The sequence below is a fragment of the Artemia sp. Qi Xiang Cuo genome, chromosome 3, assembly GCF_049724085.1.
Source record: "Artemia sp. Qi Xiang Cuo chromosome 3, ASM4972408v1, whole genome shotgun sequence".
In the NCBI taxonomy this organism is placed as follows: Eukaryota; Metazoa; Arthropoda; class Branchiopoda; order Anostraca; family Artemiidae; genus Artemia; species Artemia sp. Qi Xiang Cuo.
In genome coordinates, this window is record NC_142796.1 from 70,864,089 (window position 1) to 70,884,703 (window position 20,615).

At 34.1% G+C, this 20,615-nt stretch overlaps 1 protein-coding gene across 1 annotated transcript in view; it reads left to right on the plus strand.

Annotated features, from left to right (window-relative positions):
• Positions 1-1,593: 1,593 nt before the first annotated feature.
• nmo (serine/threonine-protein kinase nemo) overlaps positions 1,594-20,615 on the plus strand; it is a 67,025-nt gene continuing 48,003 nt past the window's right edge. Inside the window, exon 1 of the mRNA XM_089087111.1 lies at positions 1,594-1,668. The gene's annotated coding sequence lies outside the window, so the exon portion shown is untranslated. The remainder of the gene's footprint in view (positions 1,669-20,615) is intronic.

Below are 20,615 nucleotides of genomic sequence, written 5' to 3' on the forward strand. Positions count from 1 at the left end.
GGCTAGAGGAGGGGATTACTCTGGAGAATATTTCCGTGGAGGATGTTTCTTTGGGGTAAGGGACATTTCTATGAAGGGGGTGCCGGATTTCCAAGAATTATTTAAGAAACGATCAGAAGTTAAATAAAAAAAAACAAGTTTTCTCAACTGAAATGTAAGAAGGAATATTAGAACTTAAAACGAACAGAAATTATAATGTATGTGAGGGGGTTCTCCCCCAAGTTAATACCTCGCTCTTTACGCTACAGTTTTTTTAGTGCTTTCAAAAGAGCTGTCTATTCTAATTAAACGGCCTTTGTGATTCAGGGGTTTGTGAATCAAAATTTTTTTAACTTTTAACGTAAAGAGCGTGGTATTGACTAAAGGGGAGAACCCCTTCATATAAGTAATAACATATACGTAATAAAAAAAACAATAAAAAAACAAGCGATACGGCTCAATAGTAATCGAAACTTTTAAAAACGAAATTTTGATGTCAATAAATGTATCAAAAGAAAGTGTTTATAATGCTGATCCTAAATATATAAAATTTATTAAGTTTAGTGTTACTCATCAAAGTCTAAGAGCCTGAGATAATTTACACTATTTTCTAAAGAGGGGGGAAACATCCCCTACAAGTGAAAGAATTTCAATTAAAATCACACTGTCAGATTCAACGCCTCACAAAACTCTCTTACATAGGTTTCAAGCTCATATCTGCAAAAATCTGCAACTTTGTATTTTTTGCCAGAAGAAAAATATACGAATATAGAAGTTAGTTACGTAAGTTAATTTGTAAAGACATCCATTTAGCAAAAGAAAAGTAAAATTTTTATGCAAATAAAAGCTGCATTAACTAAAAAACGATCAGAAATTAAATAAAAAAAACAAGTTTTTTAAACTGAAAGTAAGGAGCGAAATTAAAACTTAAAACGAACAGAAATGATTCCGTATATGAATGGGGCTGTCCCCTCCTCAATGCCTCGCTATTTACGATAAATTGTTTTTTTTTTGTAAAAAATAGAGTTGTGATAAAGTCAAACTTTTTATTGTTTTAAAAAATAAAGTTGTGAGACAGAGTCAAACTTTAGCGTAAAGAGCGAGGCGTTGAGGAAGGGACAGCCCCTTTCATATACGGAATAATTTCTGTTCGTTTTAAGTTTAAATGTCGCTCCTTACTTTCAGTTTAAAAAACTTGTTTTTTTTATTTAATCAATATTTAGGATCATGTGCCTAATAAATTTTGTCTTTTCTTCAAGATTCTAATGGATAACTTGAATATCATTCAATCATGATGAGGAGGGAGGTTACAATTCAGGATTGCATCGAATGGTTTTATATCCTACAATAGTGTAATTCTGTGTTCTTACAAAAATTATTGTCGAGCAAAAATTGCTGATAAATACTTCTGTTCCTATGATTGTTGATAAGCAATATGTTTGCCAGAAAACACTGTAAATCCAAGTTCCGAACATACTTAACCTTTTGGCTGCTCTTGGTGGTAACAAATTTCTGAACTTGAGAGCCATCTAAAATGAAAAATGTAATATCCAATAATAGGCTGTGCTATGGATACACAGTCGTTTTTAGAAGCAATTGAACCAATCTTTCTTATCTGTCCCCCGGAATTTCTTTATAACAAAGGAGCATAGCCTATACAAAAAAAAGGCTAAATTTGCAGAATTATAGGTATTTCAGTGTGATTTGGTTTTAATGAACGTAATAAGGTCAGCCTTTGCATTGGCTTAAATTTGACCTGTAGAAGTTGCCACCAAGCCAAAAATTGCCCACAGGTTGGAGATAGCCTTCTCTCTGAAGGAAGTTAAAAATATGAATCTTTCTACTCAAGTATATTTGATAACAGCTAGAAATATAACAACCTTTCTTATCTATTCTATGGGATTTCCTTGAACAAAAGAGCTGAAATGAATTAGAAGCTGAATTTTTAAAATTAAGCTAGGCCTAGGCTAAAAGTACCCTACAGTAATACCCAACCATTTGGAAAGTGCCTAATCTTGGATAGGCTGAATTCTTTATTTGGTAAATTTGGAGACATTTCTGTTACTGAGCTATGGATTAGCTGAAATTATCACTCAATGACTTTTTTTATGTTCTTCCCAGACATAGGCTAATGGTTATTTTAGACTAGCTACTTAGGAATTCAATTTTAAGCCTTTATGTACCTTTAAAGGCAATATGTTTCTATTGTCTTTGGGCTATAGGAAAGGGTTAAAAACAACAATTCTTACTGCATAGCCTAATAGGACAAAGAACATGCAGGCTTTGAAGCTGTGTTAGGCAACTTAGTGTTGCAACAACTTAAAAGTAGCATTAATTTACAAAATAATTGTAGGTAACACATTTCAATTACAGATTCACACTACTTCACCCCCAATCCCACCTAATATACAAATAGGCCTACATAGCCCAAATTATATGTTTCCCATGTATTTTCAGGTTCTTGAATTTGTCATATTCTATCTAATTTATTAGTACACAGGTTTAAACAAGAGTAATGCTAGTGGCTTAATGTAAAAAGCAATTTTGAAATGAAAAGATATGAAAGATTTATCAGTTCTTTTTTCAGTAGGATCATGGTAAATAAATAAATAGCCTAGGCCTAACAATTTTATTTTCAAATACCATAAAACAGGCATGCCAATCAGCTGCCGTTCTTGTCATAATAAGACCCTAACATTTAAAACATGAAAATCACAGCCATAGCCATTGTCATGCACAATTATGGTGACCAGTGTTGACCCCCTGGAAAATGCCCCCATGTGGAAAATAAGGCTTTCCAAGTCTGAGAATTTTATTCAGGTTTTATTATTATTTTTTATTTCCTTAGGGGGGGGGGTAAATTTAGTACTTGTGTATTATGTGCCACTCACTCAAGTTTACACTGTGTAAAATTCAAGAACACACTTTTTTTTCAGTTTCTTTGTTACTTTAGGAATAAATTTGGGCTATAGATTTGCACATTAGGAGGGGGGGGGGTAAAGCATAGCAGGTCTGCATGCAAAATGTGTTTGGTACATTTATTCTGCATATTAGATAGGCATATAAATGAGTGTATTTTAAAGTCAAATATACAGCTATGAACACAGTAAAATAACATAAATGAAAGATGCAAATAACATAAAGTTTGATCAGCCATCATCATAAAACACTCTAATGAAACACTACATTAACCTAATAATAGTACTTAATACTTAGAAAAATGGTCATTGAAAAAAAACATTTAACACTTGGAAAAAACACTTAAATGAAACATTACATTTACTTTATACTGGGATCTTTTTTTTCTTTTTTTTTTCTTTTTTAGTTAACAAAATTTTCAGATACCTGGCTGTTCTTCTGTTTTAAGTGGTCATATACCTAGACAGAATTGTTTTCTGACTTCAAACCATCCAAATACTTTACCCCCCAGTAAATACCCCCCCCCTTGGCACCTGATACTGCCAAAAATTGTGAAAGTTCATATGGAAGACTTTTCAACATAAATGGATTTGTGTTTTTTTTTTCTAAGTTATTAAGGTACTTCTGGTGTGTAAATTCCTCTTTTTCCTGTTCCTTAGCACTTTTAAACAAAACTAAAAAAAAAGTTTCAAATTTAGAAACATTATTTTCCATAGGGGGGGGGTTTCTTTGAGGGTATTTTCTAAGGAGGGGCTATTTTCTGTGGGGGTTACTTTCCATGGGGGTATTTTTTTGTGAGGGGGACATTTTCTGGTGGGGGGGGGTTAAACACCCCCCCCTCCATTCACCATATTCATTTATGTTATTTTACTGTGTTCATGGTCATATATTTGGCTTTAAAATACACTTATTTATCTATCTATCTAATATGCAGAATAATTGTACCAAACACATTTTACATGCAGACCTGCTATACTTTACCCCTCTCCCCATTTATGTGCAAATCTGTAGCCCAAATGTATCTCTAAAGCAACAAAGAAACTAACAAAAAATGATGTGTTCTCAAATTTTACAGAGCATAAACTTGAGTGAATGGTGCATAATACACAATTACCAAAATTCCTTCCCCCTATGGAAATTAAAAAATAATACATCAAATAAAATTCTCAAATTTAGAAATCCTTATTTTCCATGGGGGGGGGTATTTTCTGCAGGGGGTAATTGTTGGGGGGAGGTAAAAGCCTAGAACCAAAATTATACATTGATTCTAAATATCACAGATTCAAACTTAACAGAGTCAAATGAATAAAAAGAATAGAAGAATAATGAACTAAAGAAAATAAATACATACAATTATTGACAAGTGGGTGCAGAATTAAAAAACTTGACAAACATGGGAACAAAACTACTTGCATGCCACATATGCAGTGCTGGTACTGGCTGAAATGTTGGTACCAGTTGAGCTACATGTTGCAGTAGCCTTTGGTGCAAAGGAAGATGCTCAGAGCATGGGCGTAGGGAGGGGGTGGCTGCCACCCCTAGACTTTCAAATTTACATTAGATATGGCTGAAAAAGCAGATGGTTGGAAAAGCAGTTGATTAAAGGCCCTCCATCACACTACTCAACTGCCTCCCCCCAGACAATATGCTGCCTATGCCCATGGCTCAGAGGGGAGGATTTCATAAAGCAATAGATTTTTCAAAATACCATCACCAAATTTAAAACACAATTCATCATGGAGTGTCAAAAGAGTTTTAAGTGAAAATTGTCTTAAAAGGGAGCAATAAGGGACTTTGGGAGATTTTGACACTACCAGAAGAGCTTGGTACTAGATCCATTCCAGGCAGTCCCTCTGGTCTGAAGTCAGGCTGTAATGCCAAATGGGAAAAGCATATTTTACCAGCAGTCTAACAAATGTAAGAAAAATATGCAATAGGTGGGGGTTGGGATACCATGATGAGCAAGGAGTTTTAAGGAAAGGATTCCCAGGTTGGCCCATGTAGTCATCTCTTGTGTCTGTTTTTCCCACTTCAGGTCATGTGTGAGATAAACTCCCAAGAGTTTGATATCCATAATGCCTGAAAAATTATGTAAAGCAAGGGATGAACTGTTCTTCAGAAAAGAAAAAATTAATATGAGTGATTTTTCACAATGGACAAAAATGATTCATAATGATGAATCAATGTCTGTATACTGCATAACCAGAGCTGCTCCTAGAGTTGGTGGTGCCCAGGAAAAAACAATGATTACAGCCCCTTCCCCTCTCAACTCATATATAAGCAAAACAACTGAATCAAAGTGAAAAATTTGATCAAAATGGTCAATCCCTCAGCCACAGCAACCCCTCCCCCCAGTTGCAGTGCCTAGAGCAACTCACCTTGTTGCCCCCCCCCCTGTATATAACAATAATCATTATTAGCCTATATTATCCTATAACCTAGTATTACTACATCAATAGTGTTTGTACATGCTGAAGAACAAGGCTTAGACCATCTCCCTATCTCACTTAATCTTACACTGAATTTAAACCCTGCAAGTATTTGTAAAGTACCCTGGTCTTCAAAATGATTTGAAAAAAGTAATTGGAAGAGACCTGATGTTCCTCTCTATGTTTTTACACTAACAAGCCTGTTGTCTGCTATACAGAGTTCCATATCATCTGCTTCAGAACTCTATACAAGTGAATTGCAAAAAGGACCTGAATTGCTATTATAATCAATTAATTAAATGTCTAAAAGATGCTGAGGCAGTTGCAGTGCTGCTGCAATGTGTTAGATGTGGTATGCAAAAACCTATTTGGTCTTTAGATCCTAATTTAAAAACTTTGAAAAATAAAACTAAGTTTTGGTTAAAAGTCTGGAATGAATGTGTTAGACCACCTTGTGGAATTATATCTGACCTTAAGCATAAGATGCACAATGAATATAAAAAATATCTTATGTCAATGTGTTATCTTGGTATGGATTTTCCAGTGTCAAAGAGAGAATGGCAAAAAGTTATTAATTCTGAGTTGATTAGAAGTGATGTGCCAAGTAGTGATTGTCTTTCTGCATCTGCTTGGCATGGCCATTACTCATCTATTTTTTCTAATGTTAATTACCATGTGCATTCTTTGTATACTCATTCTCTTTCTGCTATTTTTAGTACCCCTCTATCTCAGCGTCTTTGTGTTCCCATTTCTCTTTCATCCTTAGTTGAAGCAATTAAGAAACTTAAATCAGATAATGTTGATAATGATGGTGTATCTAGATTTCTCCCTCCTTATTGACCATATACACCTACTTCTCCAGATGTGTATTTGTACTTCTAGTGTACCAGAGAGTTTTTTGTGTGGTACTGTTTCTTCAATTTTAAAAAGGAGAAAATCTTCAAATTGCTCTTATTTCCAACCTATTACTGTCTCTTGCACTTTTAGTAAAGTTCTTGAGCATATACTACTACCTTTTGTGACTAATAATATGCTTGGGGGAGATAACCAGTTTGGATTTCAGCCCAGAGTAGGTTGTCAGCATGCACATCATGTGTTATCTTCTTTGCTCCTTGAAAATTCTTCTAAGGGAAGGAGTATATATCTTTGTACTTTAAGATCTATCAAAAGCTTTTGATAGTGTATGTCATAGTCAGCTTTTTTCTGCTCTTTGTGGTTGTGGTGTCAATCTATTGGTTATTTTGCTTCTTTGGTACTGGTGCTCTAATTCTTTTCTTTGGCTGAAATCTGTGCCAGCTTTTATTATTCAATTGAAAAGAGGTTTAAGGCAAGGTGGAGTTTCATCTCCAACCCTATTTAATTTATATATTTCAGGAGTTCTGGCAAAGATATTGGCTACCTATCTCTCCAGTTTTTCTGATGTTTTATACCTGGCTTACGCTAATGATCTGCTTCTTATAAGCTGTACTAAAACTGGTTTATCTAACATGGTTTCTTGTGTTGCCACTTCTTTTTCAGACATAGGCCTGTCTCTTAGTGTAAATAAATGTAAATTTCTTTCTCTTAGTAACATCTCTAGTACTTCCCTTCGCTGTAGTGGCTTTACTATCCCTCTCGTAGATTCTCTTTGATGGCTTTGTATTTCTATTACTAATAGTCTTCTGAGCTTGCGCCAGTGCACAGTCTCAGATATTAATATGAAAATTAAATTAGGATATGCTAAGATTGTTGCCAATAGAGGTAAATAAATAATGAACTTGCATTGGCCAAGCTCTACTCAACTTTTTGTGACCATTCAATTCTTTTTGCTTCTGGAATTTTTCTCCTTCTTAAGAAAAATGAGTTAAAAAGAATCTGGATTAATTATTTTAGATTTTGTAAATTTTTGTTGTTTCTTCCACCTTGGATCAAAAACCGGGTAGTTGTAAATAAATTTCTTGTTCCTAATATTACTGAAAAACTGGAAGCACTACACAGAAAATTTTCAAATACTGCTTGTATCTGTTTTTCTCCACACCATCACCTTATCAGGTTTTTTCAGTCGTAAGTTATTTTTCTTTTATTTGTTTAGTTGTTTTTCTCTGTTTGGTCATTCTACATTTTTTAGTATTGTAAAGAGTGAGTAAAAATCAAATAATGATAATAATAATGACAGCTTGTGCCCATATTTCTGCATATTACTGCTTATTAGATTCTTCAAGTTGTGAGGTTGTTTTTTTCTCTTCTTTCCCCCCCCCCCCTCCTTTCATGTTATTTCTCTTTTGTTTTAGTTTCTTTTAAATTTTTATGTGTTACTCTGTAACTGGTAATCTTTGATTTCTATATTGATTGGTGGTGCATTTTATGTGTTTTTCTTTGTGATACTCCACATATTGTACCTCTGTACAGTCTGGGTTAAAAATAAATAATAATAATAATAATCTAATAGTAAGTTTTCAACCAATATTTTATTGCTAAGAATCAGAAAAAAATGTATCATCTTTAAGAATCCATAAAGGGCTTAAAATTGCAATCCCTAGTAAATGTTCCAAAAGAGCATAAAAAAAGGCATTGAGTTGTTTGTTCACCTAATTAATAGCTTGGTAATGGAAACATCTTCTATTTTACCCTTTATTTAAATTATTTCAATCATAAACTTGGACAGTAGGCTTCTAATCTTAGGATATAAGATAGGTTAGATAGTTTGAAACAGCTGGGATTGACTGAGGCTAAGGAATAGGCTACTGTACTTAAAAGTGGCTGTCTAAATTTAGGAATAATTTTCTTAACATTTAGACTTCAGATTGTTTGATTCTTTAGAATCACCCTATCTTGTCCATTATAAGCTTTTTTAGTTTGTGTGGCCAAACTATTCAGAATTACTGGACAATTTTGCCATAACTTGTATAGTTTAGATAAGAGATCTGAATAAACGACAGAAAAATAAAAGCCGACACCTACTTTCCTGGAAATCTTAGAAAAACCATTTATCTTGTCCAGTTTTGTGCCAGAGATAAAGCTATTCAGATTTAATGAATCTTGTGTCATTAAACAGCATAAATTTTGTTTTTGATTAAATAGAATTTCCTTTTTAAAGTTTAGGAAAGGGCAGTCCCTAAGAATATTCTAGTGTAACTGTTTAGAAAACATTAAAAATCAGCTCAAAAGAAGTCTCTTTGAATAATTTGACATCTTTTAAAGTTTCCTGTTATACTAAGTGCAACTTTTCAAACTGTTGACACATCTAAGATCCCCTATCAATATATACCAAAATTACTTTGGAAGCTCACTGTGGTGCTGAGCAAATTTGCTAATGGGCCCTTTATCTTTGAGGCTGTCAGCCAATGCTGAGACTCAAAATGAAATTTTTGGTATTGTACATCCTTATATACAGGTTACTCATATATCCCAGTCTATTAAAAAGCAATTATTCTGCATTTCAACACTTGTCTAGATTGAATATGTATGTGACAAACTCTATCTGTGATTTAGCCTAGATACTTGGTTCTAACTTTCTAGATCATATATCCAAGATTAGTCAGCATTTTCCTACTTTAGCCTCAAGAATAAAGCATATAAATTTAGACTCCACTGTTGTCTATTAGTGCACTAAAAATTGTTAATGTTGTATATGACTAAAATATTCAGATAATCACATGCTTAATAAGAAAATCTAGTTATATTCAATGGTGATATAATGCAATTTCTAGGTGGTATAATAGAGAATAACAGTTAGTCTGCTTAACTGTAGAAGTAGTGGTTAGCTTAGCTGTCTGACTACTGGGTATCTTACCACTATCTGGATATTTAAATCTGACCCTGTGCTTTACCATCAGTGTCTAGTAGGCTTGCATTTTAACCTCTTGGTAGAGTTACCACTCAGCGAAAAATTAACCACAGGTTAGAGATAGCCTCTTCTTTGAAGGAGGTTAAAGTTATGGGTGTTTCTACTTGAGTACATTAGATAAAAGCTACCAATATTACTGAGCATACACTCAGGACAATGCCTATCATGTAGGCCACACTAGATAAATATCCTACCCTGAATATTAGGTCTACTGAGTCCTACTCAGGTAGGCCTAGTAGTAAGGTAAAAAAAATCATCCTGTGCACTCAATAGGGAGTCTAGCCTAGTTGAAAACACACAGAGAAGTAGGAATAAGGTAGTATGACTGCTATTAGCCTTGCATACTAGGGTAACACCCCTGGTATTTAGACAGTGCCTAATCTCAGTCAAATTTTTTGATTGAAATTTATTTTCCATAAGAATAGGCAGTAGGTTTCTAATCTCAGTTAAAGTCAGAACTCATTTTTACAACAGGCTATAAACCAAAATTGAAACCTGATTTCATGTATTACATTGAGCTTGTTGTCTGCTAGAACCGCCCATACCTGCAGTGACAGATTAGGCTAAAATTGCTGTACCAGTATCTGAATGTAATATTTTTTTAGTGCATGGAGCAACATTGAATGGCCACAAGGCAGTAAACGCATTTAATATGCATTTAGCGTTTAAGATACTATAAGAAGGTTGAAGGTTTGATTCTATTTAAATAAATAAAATTGAAAAAGTAAAATTGTTTTTTATAATAAGTAACATTGAATAAGCTAAATTTGAATACTGTAATATGTATTTTCATTTCAATGCTTTAATAACTGGAAAAAGGAATATTTGTAATATAATTCGCTTTCAGTGAAGCGCCAATGACGCAGAAGGCTTAAAATTTTTAAAATTAGGAAAGGAGGCAGTAGCTAAATTCTTTTTTGTAGTGGAACTAAATTTGGCATGAACAGTCTTGGGAAGAAATAAGGTTAAACTAAAGATTTGATTAATAATAATGACAACTACTCAAAAGTCATTCAGTTCAAAATCTGATTTTACTGTAATTTCATTTTTTTATTTTCAATGTTGTAATAAGTTTGTAAGAAAATGTTAGTAATAAAGCGCCATTTTCATTAAAGCACCAATGACAGTTGGTTTTAGACATTTACAGTTAGGGGTGGAGGCTTAATAACTGGATGGAGGCCAGTTATTAAAGCATTTCAATGCTTTAATAACTGGAAAAGAGAATATTTATAACATAATTCGCTTTCAGTGAAGCACCAATGACACAGAAGGCTTTAGATTTTTAAAATTAGGAAAGGAGGTAGTAGCTAAATTTTTTTTTGTAGTGGAACTAAATTTGGCATGAACAGTCTTGGGAAGAAATAAGGTTAAACTAAATATTCAATATATAATGATGTCAACTGCTGAAAAGCCAATCGGTTCAAAATTTGATTTTATTGTAATTTCATTTTTTTATTTTCAATGTTGTAATAAGTTCGTAAGAAAATGTTAGTAATAAAACGCCATTTTCAGTAAAGCACCAATGACAGTAGGTTTTAGACCTTTACAGTTAGGGGTGGAGGCATTCCCATACTCTTCTTTGAATTGATTTTTTTTTTTTAAATATTGATTTGCATATTTAATTAAAGCTTTATTTGTTTTAAGATTTATTTATTCATTTATATTAGTATATGTTGTATGTTTGTTTGCTATGATCGTTTATTTAGTTTCTGTTTGTTTTGGGTTTCATTTATGCTGCAATAGTAAAATTTTTGTGTTCGTTTTAAGCTTGATTTGCATATTCAATTTTAGCTGAATTCGTTTTAAGATTTATTTATTCATTTATATTAGTACAACAAAAGAATAAAAACGAAAGCAATACAAACCCGAAGGAAGGGAACAACATGAACAGAGTAAGAAGAGATAAGACAACTAGAAACAATATTTATTTGTAAAAGAAAACCAAAAACAATTGACCCCCGCCCCCTCCCACACAAAAAAGCAAACCTAATGTATTTAAGCTACTCCCACCCCATCCAGGTAGTAAGAGTCCAGCCTAATTCAGGTTAGATTTTAATTACTTTTAGTTTTGTTGACGAGCAATTCTGATTTTCCCCTTCTCTTCTTCACTTGATTGGTTGCAATTCCTTTTTTTCTTTTTGTTAGTTGTTTCTGTTCTTTTCTGGTTTGTTATTGGCATTTAGCATGCCTCTTTTGACACATCTAAAGATATTAGCGATCTTTTTTTATCCTTCCTTGTCCTTTTTCAGTGGTCGTCGTTTACCCCCCTCCAGAAAATACCCCCCCCCCCATGGAAAATGTCCTCAGAAAAAACATTGAAAATACCCCCCTGAAAATAGCATTTCTGGTCTCCAATCCCTTTGGACTTCAAAAAAAGGACAAGAACTCTCAATTTCTGATCCAATGAGCACTGTCAGAAGTTTTCCGGATTTCTCAGCATGATCTGATTAAAAATCAGAAATTAAAATTTAAAGAAATAAGTTTTTCAACTGGAAGTACAGAAAAACATTGAAAAAGACAAAAAATTAGTCCATATATGAGAGGAGCTGCCACCTTTTAAATCACTTGACCTTTAAACTAAAGTCCCTATAGCTTTGACAAAACTTTTTTTCTAATTAAGCGACCCTAATGTTTGTGAAGTCTTTCTTAAAGAATTGAGACAAAAGTCAAAATTTATCATAAAGAGAGAAGGCCTTAGGAGGCATAAGCCCTCTCATATATTTGTATTTTTTGCCAGAAGAAAGATCACGGACGCGTGTTTCTTTTCCAGTGGTGATTGTATTGACCCAGTGTTCCTAAAATTTCGCAAGAGGGCTCATTCAAATGAAAGTTAAAAGTTCTAGTTCCCTTTTTAAGTGACCAAAAAATTGGAGGGCAACTAGGCCCCATCCCACGCTCATTTTTTCCCAAATCCGCCAGATCAAAATTTTGAGATAGCCATTTTGTTCAGCATAGTCGAAATATATAATAATTGTGTCTTTGAGGACAACTTAATCCCCCGCAGTCCCTGGGGGAATGGCTGCAACTTATGAGCTTTACCCATTATTTACATATAGTATTGGTTATTGGGAAGTATACAAACATTTTCAGGGGGATTTTTGTCTGGTGGGGGAGGGGTCGGGGATTGAGTTACGCGGGAGGATCTTTCCAGGGAGTAATTTTTCATTGGGGAAGATAATTTCCATGAAGGGGGTGCTGGATTTCCCAGCATTATTTAAAAAGCAATCAGAAATTAAATTAAAAAAAACAAGTTTTTCTAAGTGAAAGTAATGAGTAACATTAAAACTTGAAACAAACAGAAATTACTATGTATATGAGGGAGTTTGTCCCCTCATCAGTTCCTTGCTCTCTACACTAAAATATCTTTAGTAATTTCAAAAGAGCTAATTATTCTAATTAAACAGCCTTTGCAATTTAGGGGTCATTCAAAGAATTGGAAGAAGATAAAGATCTTTTCTTTAAATCATTGCAGTCATTTGAGAATTGCTCAACTTGTGACTTTCATTTTCATAAAAATAGTTTTGACCTCTTTGACCGTTTCGTTACTATGCCTTATAAAGTTAGTTCCACAAATATCGCTAATTTAAGCTACGTGGGAGAATCTTTCCATGAAGAAATTTCTCAGGGGGAAGAAAATCCATGTAAGGGTCGGCTGGATATCCTGACTTATTTAAAAAACGACCAGCAATTGAATGAAAAACAAGTTTTTTTTTTCAACTGAAAGTAGGAAGCAACATTAAAACTTCAAAAACAGAAATTATTACGTGTATGAGATGGGTTGCCTCTCCTCAATAGCTTGCTCTTGCGCTAAAGTTTCTTTCTTGACTTTTAAAAGAGGTTATTATTCTAATTAAATAGCCTTTGTGATTCAGGAGTCATCAGATAATAAAGTAAAGGCCATACGGCTCCATTTTAAAGAATAAATTAAAGATTAAGAATAAATAAAACCCAAGACGAAAAGAAATTAAATAAACAATCATATCAAAAAAAATACACAACTAATAATATAAACGGATAAATAGATCTTAAAGCGAGTAATGCTTAAAATGAGTATGCAAATCAAGCTTAAAACCTAATGCGTCATTGGCGCTTTACTGAAAACGAATTTTATTAGAAATGTTTTCTTTTGTACTTAATATTGAAAATAAACATTAAAATTACAGGTATTTGTATCTGCTGATCTTAACTTTAAAATGACATTTAGTTTTCCTTGAAAAATTTCTTTTTTAGAGACTTTTTTTTAATCAATTCTTAAACAACAGGAACAAAAATCAAACTTATGTTATTATAAGGTTATTATTAGTTAAAAGAAGTAAAATTCATATGCAAATTTCGTTTTAATCGTTCATGTAAGGTGAGCCCAATTCGAACCTGCATTAGTTGAAAAACGTTCAGAAATTAAATACAAAAAAACAAGTTTTTTTTTAACTGAAAGCACGGAGCAACATTAAAAATTAAAACGAACAGAAATATTTATGTATATGTAAAGGGGTTGTCCCCTTCTCAATGCCTCACTCTTTATGCTAAAGTTTTTTTTTATTTTTTTTTAAAGTAGAGTTGTGACAAAGAGTCAAACTTTAGTGTAAAGAGCAAGGCTTGGAGGAGGGAACAGCACATTTCATATACGGAATAATTTCTGTTGGTTTTAAATTTTGATGCTGCTTACTTTCAGTTTAAAAACTTTCATTTAATTCAAAAAAGAAAAGCCTATTGCTTACACATTTTACACGTTTTTTTATTTAATTCAAAAAAGAAAAGTCTATTGCTTACACATAGCATTTGTTATTGGGAAGTAAACAGACATTTTTCGGGAGGCAAATTTCTCTGGGGGAATTTTCAGTGGCGGGATGTGGGGGATGCCCCATCTTAAATACTTCGCTCTTTACGCTAAAGTATGACTTTGTATCCTAATCCTTTACAATCTAAAAGTGAAACACAAGGTTCATTCAATTAGAATAAGATAGCTTTTCTGACATTCTAAATAACGTTAGCATGAAGAGTGAGGTATTATGGAAGGTTTATCCTCCCCATATTGTAATAATTTCTGTTCATTTAAGTTTTAATGTTTATCCTTACTTTCAGTTGAAAAAAACCTGCTTTGTTTTTTTAATCACTCAAATGCACAAACAATTCTCAGTGGAAAACATTGAGATGCCGTTGATTTCACGCTTTGGCTGCGCGAGGTAATAGCATATAGGCAGTTATATTGCCTTTGCATCCACTTTGTCAACAATATGAGGGTAGAATCTGACGTAAATTATGCTAATAATGTACAAATTTTTCTTCAGGTTCTGGCTATAACTTATCTGGATATGACATAAATAGTTTTATATCCTTGGGATTGGTTGATGTTCAGACTAGGTTAATTGGGGTTGACCAGCTACAATCTAGGAAAACTTTTTGTTTTAATATTTAAACTTAAACAAAAGTTACCCTTACATTCTAGCCTATCTAAATACAATTATTTTGCTGCACAATACTTGCTTTAGTTTGAGTTAATTAAAGAAAAGTAAAGAGTTCCATTAAACCAAAAATGAGCAGAGATAAAGTCAAATAATCTTCCAAGTATAAAACTACCACAGGAGTGTCAGTCATACTTATGTTAATTTCTGCTCATTTTGAGATTGACTTGGGTAATTTCTGTCTACTTGTTGCAGACCAATAGTATTTTTAGTGGTAGTTGCAGCAGTGGTAGTAGCAGACCAGACCAATATTGCCTTTTGGTCAATTGCTCATCTCCCTTATCAGGTTCCTGAAATCACTTCCGAATTAATACACTTTGTCATTCCCTTTTCACAACCTGTATGCACATAATGTGTTTTGATTTAGCTCAACACTCCCTCAAGATTCTCTGAAAGGCCTCACCTAAATGTCCTTTGTCAGGTTGGATATTAAAGGTCAAACATGCCCAATTTCCTAATAACCTGTACTATATATAAACAATGGATGAACTGCCTAACTTGCAGCCTTTGCTCGAGGCTGTGGGTTGGTGGGGGAGACATCCCCAAAAATATAATTATTGGGTCTTTCAACTATGCTGAACAAAAGCTGTCTCAAAATTTGATTGGATGTGTTTTGGGAAATGATGGGTGTGAAGGGGCTGGTTGCCCTCCAATCACTTTTGACTCTTAAAAAAAACACTACAACTTTCACTTTCACTAAAAGCCTTATATGCAAATGAGTTTTGACATCATAATTCTGTTTGTTAGTATAACATTACAACTTTTTTGTTATTTAAAAAAACAGGCTTGCCATTTTTTAGTTACTTGTTGATCAATACTAAAATTCTAAACTCATTTTAACCCTCCCCTTATTAACTCAAGTTATCCACTCCCTCTCCCACCGACCAGAGGACACTACAGTATATTCCAAATCTCAAGTCAGTTTATCTTTTATTGTATATTTTCATAATCCCCTTATAAAATTATAAAGCACAATAAAAACCTCAACTAGGAATTATTTCTGTAGATTTTTTTACAAGTGGGGAAGTATAATTGTGATAATGGATAGACTTCCTAGAAAAAATCAAATACAAAACCTAATAATCAATGAAATAAAGGCTCTAAGGCACTAGAAAGCAATAATAGCTACACTGTAATAGATGGCAACAGTAGAAGTTTACCATAAGTCTTTAAATGCAGTTATTCTGCTTGACATCACATGCCTTAAATTGAATGTAACCATGGTAGACTAGAGTCTTTCATGATTTAAATACTTGGTTCTAACTTTAAGATCCCATGCCCAAGATTAGGGCAGCATTTTCAAATCGTGGACACACACATAAAGTGTGTGTCCATGATTAGACACCATATTGACTCTTAAGTAAATTTAACATTGTTGCTGTTGTATGTTCTATGTGAATATTCATCTTAATTATTGTTTGTTCTGGGTTTCATTTATTCATTCATAGTATATTTTTTTTTTCTTAAGTTTTAAATTTATTCATTCATAGTATTTTTTTTTTTTCTTAAGTTTGAATTACTGTGTTGCTTATGTCAGTTTTCTTAGGTTTTGATATGGATCTTTATTGTTCTTTGAAAAAGATCTTTTGGAAAGACTTTTTTTAATTAATGACAAAAATTTGTTTTGATTTCATCAAATACTATTTTTCTTACACAGGGTGGCCCAAAAGTAGGTTTATAATTATCATGTAGACTTAATATTAAAAATTTAAGATTTACTAATTAATCGCTGTAGTATAAACTAACAAAAGACCAAGATTAAAATGTAGCCTAAAGCCTTGTAAATTGATCATTTTACTACAAAAAGTTGCTCATTAAGTTCCTAAACCTTGTTAAGGATAACGTAAGGATCCTTCAGAGCCATTGAAAGCATATAGGAAACTGAGTTGATGTTTAAGCTGCTGGGCATTTTTCAGGGTCAGGTAGCAAGCCTGTCAGTCAACCTTGCAAGCAGCTGGGATCAGAGCCCAGATGCATCATTACCAAGCAGACCATCAATCTACTTGTTCTACCACTGGGTTTCTTACACCTTGTTGGAAACTAAATAGAGATTCAGAATGGCTTTCAATTTGAAGAAATAAAATAGAAAATAGAAACCTGTAATTTAGCTGTTTCTGATTTAATGTCCTTAAGCTCATCATCTTTAAGGGAGCTTCATCTTAAATTTATACTCTGGGGAATGTTTTGTATTGCTGTTACTAAGCAAGTAACTTCAATCATATAAAACATAGTTAAATAAGTTTTAACCTTCTTTTGGGCCACCCAATACAAGACTGAATAAACCCATCTGTCAAGACATGTCCAGAACTAAAATTAGCCAATATTAGTTAGTTTCAAAAGGCCTTTTCATTTATGTCAACCTTCATGTCATTTAGGTCATTTCAAAGTCCTGATTTTGGGCAAGACCAAGCTAAGTCATGATTTGATAAAAATTTCCTAAGTTAACGCTTGGTGAAAAAAAAAAAGTATTTAAGTCCCAGTTCAAGAATTTCAGTGATACAATGCAAAAACAAATCCTGATTCAGTGGAAAAATAGGTCAAGTCCAAGCTGTAAGAATATGGGCATGTTGCATCTTGTTTGAATTACAATTGTGCAATGGTTTTCAAATTTAAGATTGGAGAACCAAACTGGGCTATTCTCAGCCCCCCTCCCCTGAAGAAATTCAGGGATCACTAAAAGGAGTATTTCTCATGGATTCTATATTGCTGCCATCTGCTGTTACTGTCTATATCTGTTTACGATTTCAATTGAGTTTGTCACTTCACTTTCTGCTTTTAGGACGTAAGACAGAAGAATGGTATTACGTGTGCCTTCTAAGCTTCAATAATTCTCTCATTGCTAAGGCAACTACAGTCTACCCTTTGCCGCTTTTGTAGTAGTTATATTAGAAAGTTGGGATGCAGCCAGAAAATTAACTTTTTGCTACGATTGATTTATTTTATTCTAATTTTAACCAATAACCTTGGTGGACTGACATTTATTATATTTTGAGGGGTTGGTAACATCAATATTTTGGGTGCATATTGAGAAAAAGAATGATGATTATGTGCATAATTAAGCCAAGCATGTGAAACTTGATTCTCAGTATCCCGAACAAAGTAATTAACCCTCTATAATCAACCCTTCAATCCAGCATTGAAAATCAAACATTCAGCCTTTTATGTAAAGGCTTTTCTTTTGGGAAAGTTATGGCCAATGAGTATTTTTTGCAGGGGCGAATCTCCAGCATTTGTATTGGAAGGACAAGAGGGGTCCATATCTAGATAGTCAAAGGGCTTGGGATTTATAATATTTTTTTCTCCGCATTATTGGGGGGGGGGGGCAACGGCCCCCCCCTTGCCACCCCCAAACGATGCCTCTGCTGAGGCTAGTAAACCTAGGACTCTGATATACCTGATAAGAGCTTATATTCAGGCCTAATCTTTATCAAACAGTTCGTGGTGGTAAACTAAGTAAGGAGCAACACGACTCAATAGTAACCAAAACTCTAAAAAGCGAAATAAGTTTCCATGGGGATAATTTTCTGTGTAGAGGGAAATTTCACACTGGGGGGATTTGACACAATTTCTATGCGAAATTCTTTTTATTTGTCTTAATTTCTCTTTGTCTACTCAATTTTGCATGTGAAGATGTACTGGGGGAATTGTCCAGGGAAATTTTCAGCGTGTTTGGATTTCGGGGAAATAATTTTCACAGAAGAGGGAATTTCCGGAGTGATTGGACAAACGATTAGAAATTGGTCTTTTTCAAATGAATTTATGCTGAGGAGAATTTTTCAGGCTGGATCTTCTGCAAGAAATTTTAAGTAGAATGAGGGGTATTTTTGCCAAGAGTGGAATTGTCCAGAAGAAATTTTATGGGGGGGGGGGTGCTTTTTGCGTGGTAGGAACTTTCCATGGGGGAGTCTCCTGTGAGGGGGGAAATCATCAGGTAGAGTGAGCCTGATTTACCGGCATCATTTGATAAAGGATCAGAAATAAAATAAGAAAAACAGGTTTTCAACTGAAAGTAACGAGCAACATTAAAACTCAAGACGAAGAAAAATTATTCCGTAAAAGGAGAGGTTGCCTCCTCCTTGATACCTTGCTCTTTGCGCTAAAGAAATCGTTCAAGGAGTTCAAAGAAATCAATGTTCAATGGGTTTATTGTTCAATGGGTTTATTAACAAATGAAAAGAATAAATCACACATAATCAAAATACTCAGTCCATTCCTGGACGCCGAGAACCAAAAAAATCGTTAATATTAATGAAGACCCAGGAATTACTTAGTAATTTCAACATAAGTAGTTCCAGTTTAAGAGGAGTTCTACAGATGAAACAACAGGTCAATAACACTACACACGCAATCAACAAAACTATGTCAGTAACCTTAGTATAGACCTAGAAATGGATGATAAAAAGAAAGTGGAGTAATTATCCTGTATGAATAACTAAAAAAATAAGCTCGTCAGAAAGTTGGAGCAGATACACTTTTGAAAGTATGTCAGTTTCCTAATTGAAAGAATAGTGCAAGAAATTGTAAGTTTCTTCACCTATGCAAATTTCTCTTGAATGGTTGCTGTATTAGAAGGAAATATAAGCTCTCCTATTTTAAGGTATATAAAAATCAAACAGTTGTAACCAGACCCCGGTGCCACGCCGGCGCATCGACCAAACGCCACCAACGAGAGGCCCGGTTGACCGCCGCTGAAGTGTCGCAACACCGCCGGCAGAGGCGGCGGTGTTCGGCTGACTTTGAATTAATTTTGTGGCAATTCTTTATTGCGTCAACCGCAAAGTCGGAGCTTTTCTTTTTTTCGTTTGGTTAAGTATTTCGATTTTCCTGATTAGAACTCAAGCAGGGCTTGTACTATCCCTGAATTTTCGGGAATTTCCCCGGAGATCAACAAATCACGGTACCACCCCTAATTATTTATCACTAGTAACTATCCCTGCCAAATGTTACTTTGTTTACCATAATTCTTCACTAATCTCATGTTCGGTAGTTTTCGTCTCTTGTGCTACTTTGCATATAAACCAAACAGATACAATTGCATTATACGCAGTTATTCATATGTTGACAAAAGTGTACGGTAGTCTTTATGAAACTAAATAAAAAAAACAAGTTTTTTTTTTAACTGAAAGTAAGGAGCAACATTAAGACTTAAAACGTACAGACATTATTCCGTATATGAAAGAGGCTGTCCCCTCCACAACGCCTCGCTCCTCACGCTAAAGTTTTTTATTGTTTTAAAAAGTAGAGTGGTGAAAAAAAGTCAAACTTTAGCGTAAAGAGCGAGGACTTGAGGAGGTGACAGCTCCTTTCAAACAGTTCGTAGTAACGAACTGTAAGTAAGGAGCGAGCCGGCTCAATAGTAACCGAAACGCTAAAAACGGAATTTGATACCAATAGATACATCACAAGAATCACATTCTTATGCTGATTTAAAATATATAAGTTTCATCAAGTTTAGTCTTAGCCATCAAAAGTTACGCCTGAAAAAATTTACCTTATTTTCGAAAAAAGAGGGAAACACCCCTAAAAGTCAAAACCTTAATAAAAATCACACCATCAGATTCAGCGTATCAGAGAACCCTACAGTAGAGGTTTCAAGCTCCTATCTGCAAAAATGTGGAATTTTGTATTTGTGTGATCGCGGATGTGTGTTTATTTGGTTTTTTTTTCCAGGGATGATCGTATCGACCCATTGATCCTAGAATATCGTGGAAGGGCTCATTCGAATGGAAATTGAAAGTTCTAGTGTCCTTTTTAAGTGACAAAAAATGTAGGGCAACTATGCCCCCTCCCACGCTCATTTTTTCTCAAAGTCACCCGATCAAAATTTTAGATGCCATTTTGTTCAGCATGGTTGAAAAATATAACAACCATGTCTTTGAGGATGACTTAATCCCCCACAGTCGCCGGGGGAAGGGCAGCAAGTTGTGAACTTTGCCCAATATTTACATATAGTATTGGTGATTCGGAAATATACTGACGTTTTCAGGGGGGATTTGTTCT